Here is an 8,765-nt window from a genome sequence, read left to right as displayed (position 1 = left end):
ACAAAGAATGTCCCTAACGCGTATTTGACGTCGCAAAACTTTAACATCATCTTCAAGCTTGTTTTTTGATTTCAACAACCCAGGAATGATTTGCTTAGAACGGTCACACATAGGCTGATCTAGCCAAACAAAATAACCACACTTGTTCTCCTGCATTTTGAAAAAAAAAACAAAAAAGGAAAATGAAAATTACAAAAATATAGTGTATTTAACAGAATTGTATACCATATGAGGACATGAATAAAAACGGCATCCAGGATTCACATAGGTCCAAGACGTACGTAAGGTGGCAACCTTATGGCAGTAGCAGACATACATACTGATGAGACTGATTTTATGAATGTGGTTTTTCAAGGCAACCGTGTGGAATGACTTGTTGAGTGTTGGATGGGTATTTAACAACAACTGAGCGGGTGGAGATAAAAAATGTTAAAATAATAAAAGAAAATAAATGCAATAGAGAATATGGTAGGAGGAGGAAGTTGTAGAACAATTAATGGGTCCTTGAACTACTATAGCTGTCATGTGAACTATGGGAGGACAGGAGGGGAAACAGCTGTCACGTGAAGTATGGGTCCTTGACACAATTCCCAACATAGTAAAAATAAGTAGCAACCAAACCCAAATTTCGTTGAACTAGTACATTTAAAAAAAAATAAAATCTAACCATAGTACACATACATTGGGAAAACATATAAAAAACCACCTAATACATTTAAGGGTGGGTCACAAAAAACTACAACATGTGATCCCGTTCCCCAGATACATTTAACATAAATAAAAACTAAAAACATCCCTTAAACAACATAACAAAAGTACATACTTTCAGAAAGTGAACATCTAAACTGAGGGGGTTACAAAACTAACGAACAAAGTAGAAACGTTTGCAACAGTGACATAAGTCAAAAGACGGACTTGGGTATGGAAAAAGAGTGGTGATGTTAGGTAGGGGATTATCAAAATTATAGTAAAACATCCATTCGTCATCATGATGTTGACCGCAGGGACTTGAATTTATTATGCAACTTTGCTCAACTTTGGGCCTCTCAACCTTCGGGGTTTTGTACTTAAAATCTTCAACTTTAGGTTCAACGAAATTTGGGTGAATTTGGAAGGAAGGTAGGTTCTCTCTTTTGACCACAGGTTTATAGTGCATTTTGGAAGATGACTCTATTTTAATCTTAGAAAGAGGAACTAATCTACGTCGAGGTGCAGACATGATAAAAATTGGAAAAAGGGATGTTGAAGAAAACAAGAGTTTAACTATCTCCTTATCCTTTATATAATGAATAAAGGCGAAGGAGGTTAGATGAAGATTTGATGTGTTAATAAATATGGTGGTAAATGTAAGTCCAAAGGGCAAATGGTTGTTAAGTCCCAAATGTTGGTTATGTCCTTCCTTTTTTAAGAAATTTATTAAAAAAGAAAACGTAAAAAAAACAAAACAAAACAAAAACGGGATAACCAAAAGAGCATGCTAAAAGATTATAACAAATAAGAATCAAAAACTAAACATGCCTTCCTATGAAATTTATTTATTAACCCCACCGTGAACTACCTAAACATTGTCGCTGCTTTCTGGATCTGCCAAAGACTTTTTCTTCTTGTTCTTGGGATTTAAAGGACAATTACGAGAATCATGATGAACATACTCACCACAAGTATGACATAACCTTGCGACTTTACCTGCCTTCTCGACAATTTTTTCCGAGTCACCCATCACGCGACGAAACTTGCCACATCCTTTTGTGCGAATAGCATCCGGATTCTCAATAAAATCATCACCTTCGTTGACATTCCCAATAATTTATTCAAAAACCGATTCTTTATCATCTACGGCATCCACATTTCTAAAACTTTTTTCAAAGAACAAAGACTTTAACTCTTTTATCTTCATAGCAAAAGAGTTTAGACCTTCAGAGTCAACCCTCAACATGTCAACACACTGACTAACCATCTCCAAAACCTCAAAACGTAAAACACTTTGAGGATTGGAATCCACACTAAAACGATTTGAAATTGAGAAAACACTTCTAGGTAGAACATCCCGTTTCCACCTATCTCTTACATACTTCAACAGGATGTTGTCAACTTTTTTAATTCTATAAACACAAAACACATGGCGGCATAAAAAACCAATACGAGTGAATCCCATACAAGAACAAGAGGCCGAGTTTTCAGCAGGATTAAAGTTAACCTGTACGATAAAAATAAAATGTATGACTATAACATATGTTAACGTAGACTTCACTTATAACATATGTTTTTAGGTAAACATATAACATATGTTAAAAACAAAAATTGTGTTAAATTGACCAAACTGGATCGTTAACGTACCAGAAAAACGTTGGTTATGTCCTTCTTTTGTCCAAGTGAGTCACGGAATATAAAACATGATCACCTGTATGTGTAACATAACAACAATACTTCCCTTTCATTATCTCCTTTCTAACTTCATTAAAGATGGCTTGAGTGTACAACTCAAATGCATGTCTCTCTATTTCTTCATCAGTAGTACTTTTATATGAAACAGATGAAGTCTTATACTCACAACTTCTTTGAGAGTAACGTTGACTGTCTAGTCTAGACTCCATACATAGCATAAATTGGACAAGAGTTTTAGCGCTAGTTGAGTTGACTTTAAATGTTGCATTAGAGCTTTCACAACGAGATGTAGTCTTCATCAAATAGCAAAAAGGGATCTCTCGAAAATAAGCAGGAACCTAACGATCATGGATCTCAAACATATCATTCATCCACTCGTTGTCTTATAAACCAAACTTCTCAATAAAATAGTGCCATCTGGACTCAAATGTATCAGGGGTGATAAACATATTCCAAACCAAACGATGTATTCTAGAACGAACATTAGTATTCTCAATAACATCACCAGATACCTAATGTAAAAAGAAACAAAAACATATCAAAAAACAAAACACATATGCAAAGCCTACGACGTGATTCAGAAAATACCTTGGCCGGCAATTTCTTCATTATGTGCCACATGCAAAGCCTATGACGTGACTCAGAAAATACCTGGACTACTGCTTGCCGCATAGAAGGATCCTGATCACTTAAAACTAGCTTGGGTTGTTGGTCATGACAATTAAGAAAGGATTGAAGCAACCATTTGTAAGAGTCGATAGTCTCACTACTGATCAAGGCCGCTCCAAAAGTAACACATTTTTTGTGGTGATCTACGCCAGTAAAAGGAACAAATATCATTTTGTACCTGGAAAAGTAAAGTGAAAAAACAATTACAACATATGTTTTATTGATAAAGGTACATAAGATAAGTGAAAAAACAAAACCTGAAATCAAAATAACTAACCTATTAGTCTGATAGGTGGCATCAAAAGCCAAAATGTGACCAAAAGCTTTATAATTCAATTTGGATATCTCATCAGCCCAAAAGATAGATCTTAACATGCCATTTTCAACTGTAAAATAAAAAAAGAATTCGGGGCAACACTCATAACGATCTTTCAACCGGTCAATAACTAACTGTGAATCCCTATCACCTATGAAAATCTTCATTCCATTATAAAAGTTCTTGAAATCAATAGGTGTACCTCTAACGTTATGATAACCACCCTTTATTGAGATAAGTAAACGATGAGCAACAGTAGGACCAACTCTATTTAAGCTCATCTGGTGGATAAATTTTTTGGTTGAGAATGAAAGCTTTCTAGATATCTTAGTCAAGTCACGGTTAAAAGTGTCAACAAGACAATGATTATGATCTTCTACAAACTTAGACAAAATAAAGTTACAAGTTTCACAACAAAATGAAACACCTATGTGAGCCTTGCAATCAGTTACGGTAAATGTCTTCTGCCTGACATACATTTACGGTTCAGACAAGGAATCAAAAGAACGTTTGCTTTGGGGGGTACCCTACTTATTACACCTCAAATACTTGTGTGTAACGACCCCTTTCCATTTCTTAATCTGGCCTTTGCGGACCGAAAAACCAGATTCTTCAGTGTACTTGTAATACATAGTAACAACATCTTCCCATGATTTAAAAATAGTGCCTTCAACAGGTTTTAAATTGTTATCAATCTTTGGACGTCAAAACTTCGAACCATAAGGAGAATAATAAACATAATAGGCATTCTCTTCTTGAAGATTTGTTGGTTCTATGGAAACAGGAGATACCACATCATTTTGGCCTAAGGATGTTTGGTTGCTAAAGACATTCTCTAAAAGAAAATAAAAAAATCATTTAAATATAGTAAACATGGGATCCCTAGTTAGAGATGTTCAACGAAACCGGTTCCTGGAACCGAACCGGTGGACCCGAACCGGTTCCTACCCGTTTTTTGTAGGAACCGGACCCTATCTGATTCAACCCGATGATCCGTGACCGGTTCTTGCATTTCTGAGTGGGGGCGGGTAGGAACCGGAACCGAACCGGAACCGGTTTTGGAACCGAACCATCCGGAACCGGTTCCTAACCGGTTCTAGCCGTTGGATCGAATATAGCCGTTGGAAATCGTTTTTTTGGCCGTTTTTTGACCGTTGGGGTTAAAAATAGCCGTTTTTTTGGCTCCCCCAAGCACCCCACTACTAGTATAAATAGGTATTTGGTGTCATGGGTTCATCACAACACTCAAAACGCAAACCCGAACGCAAAAAAATACAAAAAAAAGCTATTACAACGTTTTGAGTTCTCTAATCTCTTGTTTTCTCTTCTTCTATATTCATATTTGTTGTTATGGCTGCCTCACAATCATCGGTTGGTCAAGGTTCCAACGCCGAACCAAGTTTCGTTCGTATTGTACCTCATAATCGTAATCAAGAGATTTGGTGCAATTGGGATTTGGTTGAATTGAGTGATGACCATTCATTGAAGGCTCGGTGCAAGTTTTGTGGGATTTATTTAAACCCACTTTCGAATTCAAATTTGAAGAAACACATCGAAAAACCGTATTGCAAGGCGTTGAAAAAGAACGTCGATTCGCAACAAACGCAAATGGATAGTGAAGGCGGAATATTTAAAAGGGGGTTTTGAATATAGGAACCGGTTAGGAACCGGTTCCGGTTCCTAGTCCCAAACCGTTTTGAACATGCCTATCCCTAGTAGACATATGAAAAAATAATGCTTCAAAATAAAGGATTTTAAGTTATAAAAGCATGGGAATAAAAGCATTAAAAACAAATGGAAAACCAAATGGAAAACCACCGGAACCCTTAAAACAAACACATTTATAAAACAAATGGATTAGAGGTCCCTGGATTAGCGTACTACAAACTAGACTTAAAACATTAATGTCAGTTAATGAAACACTACCTTGACTGGTGGGACTAACTAAGTGGTTCAGGAAATTATTTGAAGTAGACTGATCAAAAGGTATGCTAAAAACTTGACTGCTTGGAGTAGTTAATGTGATATCATCATTGTAGCCCGCTGGGACATCCATCGCAATAAAGAAAGAGTGGGTAAAGGAAGGTGGATAACATTAAAGGTGAGTCTTAAAATTGTGTTTATAGAAGATATAGAAGAAAAAGTAAACATAATATATGGGGAGAAGTATGACTAGACAAGAAAGTACAAGAAAATATAAAAAAGATCTTCCAAGTACAATAAAATAAATTAAAATAAATGGGATAGGGTACAAAGGGGGGCTTCAATTAAAAGTGTTTTTAGAAATAAATAATAGGTGTCATCAACCAAACTCACACCAACATACATTCAGATTTCAAGTAATACCTTTTTACTCTACCACACCACAAAAACATATACAAAAAAATGTATCCCGCCCCAAGTACACCTCCAGAGGATGTTATTGAAAACAAAAGGCTTTTTTCACTAAACCCTACTAACAATGTGGTTGACCCGGCTAACCAGCAAGTAGAAACTGGAATTGTGCAAGTTGAACCAAATGGTGGGGTTAACAATCAGCCACAAGTACACGGCAACCCACATGAAGATGAACACCCTCCACCTCCACCTCCTCCTCCTACTACTTTTCGACCTACACAAATAGTACCTGACTGGGCGAAAGGGTACGAAACAGACCCCAGGGCGGAATACGAACCACCATTACACTATCCTCCACCTCCAAAACCAAAACCAGATGGTTACGAGTCTGAACCTGACCCCTTTTACTATGTTAGTGATTTTGACGAGTCATGAGACTACTACAATTGGGGGAGAAAATAGGTTGTCTAATGTTTAATAATGTTGTATTTTTATTATATATTTACCGTTTGTTTTATGTAGGTTGAATTATGTACATTTGTTTATTTATGTAGAAGAATAGTTTAATGTTTAATCAAGTTTAATGATGTAACGCGACTCAATGTTTAGTCTGTTTTATTATTTGGTAACCTGGTTTTACATTAAGCCGCAATTTACCATAACGAGAAAAAAACATAAAACAATATACAAAAAGTCATATGTTAATAATCGTGCTAAAACATATGTTATCAGGTAGAAGACATATGTTATCATATGAAGGACAAGTCAAAACATACTTAATAAAAACATGAGTTATCAAGTCATCATAATATAAATGTCATACAACATATAAAGACCATACTAGCAAAATGTGACACACAGATAGGGGAATACAGAAAAATACAAAGAAAAACACACACAAAACTAGAAAACAAAAGCACCAGGTTAAAACTTCCAGTTGAGAAAAGACTAAAACAAACAAACATTCTTCACCCATAAAATCTTCATATCAGGAGTGTAATGACCAAAAAGGTTATAAGGTACTAGGAATGACTAAAGCACACTGCTAGAATAAGCATTCCTCACCACCCATCAAACTTGAATAAGAGTGATAATCATAACATAAAAAACAAATTTCTTGGGGATCAGGAATTGGAGAACCAGATATAACCGAAGTTGTAACGTCATCAGAAACTTGATAAACATCGAGATGGTTGACTGCGGTGACCGGATTAACTTGATGAACAACTGGAGCAACGTCAACAGCTACAGGTACGCCAGGTGCTGGATTAACTTGATGAACAACTGAAACAACGTCATCATCTACAGGTACGCCATGTGTTGGATTCACTTGATGAACAGCAGAAAAAACATCAACGCACACGACGGAGTCAACAATGGAATGATGAATATCTAAAGAATCGAATGCTGCTAATTGATGTTGTCTCTTTGAAGGAGAAAAGCTGAAAAATCAAAGAATCGCTTTGCTTTGGGAGACATACTTGAAAACCGATAACCTGGAAGGAATCAATTTGAAAATTCTGATGATGTTAAGATATATGAAAGCAGCTGAAAAATCGGTGATTTGACAAGATAAAAATATTAAAGGACGGAACACAAAAAGAATAAAATACCCTTCTACTTAAAAGACAATTAAATATATCCAGTGACACATGGCAACACCACAACCACTCATTTGAGTTTCAAGGGTTTTCTCAACTGAAATAGGTTTTCTTCTTGTACTTTCCCTATATATATATATATATTAAAACTTTTTTATATACTTAAGATATAATTGATTAAATATATCAACTTTTTATGAATATGTATTATTTCACACCCCAACCTAAGGCGGAAATGTCAGGGCGTGAGCTGATTGATCACAACTCTTAAGGTACTATCATGCAACAATTTAAAGGTGCCAATATCTATTTAATTTAATTAAATATCCAAATAAATTCAAATACAAAGTGCAACTCATTTGAACACACAATAAATACAAATCTATGTCTTAATTATAATTCTTCTAATTTAATTCTTCACTAAGTCTTCACCAAATCTTGCAACTAGTTCAAACAATAAGCTGCATATGCGTATAAAATAGAAACGTTTGTTAACAACACATGTTGAGTGAGTAAAACACAAGTTTAAGACACTATAATAATACTATATAATGAATAAAGAAAAATACAAATTGTTCATGTGAGATAAGAAATTAAACCATAGCATATAAACAAATCACACAAATATAAGATAGGTATGCGTCGGGCATTGGTTACCAAAGATGGGTTGTCGGTAAGCTCGATGCCAGATGAACTGGACTATGGCTACTACGACGGTCGTATGATCATACTATAATGAGAATATGTTGGACATTTCCGAAATGTATTCAAATAAAGCAAGTAAACAAATAACAAGTTAGGCACACACAAATGTACACACAAGGATTAAACAGTTGCGGTTTTGAAAACTAGATAATAGATAAATAATGTAAATATGAATATGTCCCCAAAAGATTGAAATAAGTAAAAAGGGGAGTAATTACTCACCTCGAAGATTAAACGAGTAAACCGAGAGAATGATTAAACGAGTAATGTTCACACGATGAGTGATCTGATCTAAACAGACCTGAGACTTATACATAAGAAAATATAGTCAAAACCAAGAACATAGCCGTTGGAATCAATCCAAACGGATGTATAGAACTCCAGTTATGAGATTTTTAGCAAAAAAGCGAGCTGATACTGACCAGAATCCGAACAGCGAGTTAGCAGTCGGGTTTTGGTCAGTACACTCAAAATTTCAAAACAAACAAAAAATGTCTTCTGGTCCGAAGTCTAATTTTTACAAGAAGATAGAGAAATCAAATAATCAATCTTGTTGACTAATTTGCCCTTAAACGGGTCGGAGTCCAATTGACATGGTAAATCCCCTAAATCATATATATTGATTGAGGGCTTTTGTAAAAGAGATAAAATACTACAATATTAAAGAAGAAATCTTACCCAAACGAGGATTGGAACTAAGAGAAATTCATGGTCAACGAGGTCTTGAAACTTGAAAGTCAATGACGGCTTGA

The 8,765-nt window shown here is 35.4% G+C and overlaps 1 pseudogene; it reads right to left on the bottom strand.

Moving 5' to 3' along the window:
* Window positions 1-1,807: 1,807 nt before the first annotated feature.
* On the bottom strand, window positions 1,808-5,426 carry LOC143594523 (protein FAR1-RELATED SEQUENCE 5-like; annotated as a pseudogene).
* Window positions 5,427-8,765: the final 3,339 nt, after the last annotated feature.

The sequence above is a fragment of the Bidens hawaiensis genome, unplaced genomic scaffold (genome assembly GCF_021521415.1).
Source record: "Bidens hawaiensis isolate Kalapana, Puna unplaced genomic scaffold, B.hawaiensis_p1.1 tig00043780_1, whole genome shotgun sequence".
Lineage (NCBI taxonomy): Eukaryota > Viridiplantae > Streptophyta > Magnoliopsida > Asterales > Asteraceae > Bidens > Bidens hawaiensis.
This window is presented reverse-complemented; position numbering and strand designations above follow the sequence as displayed.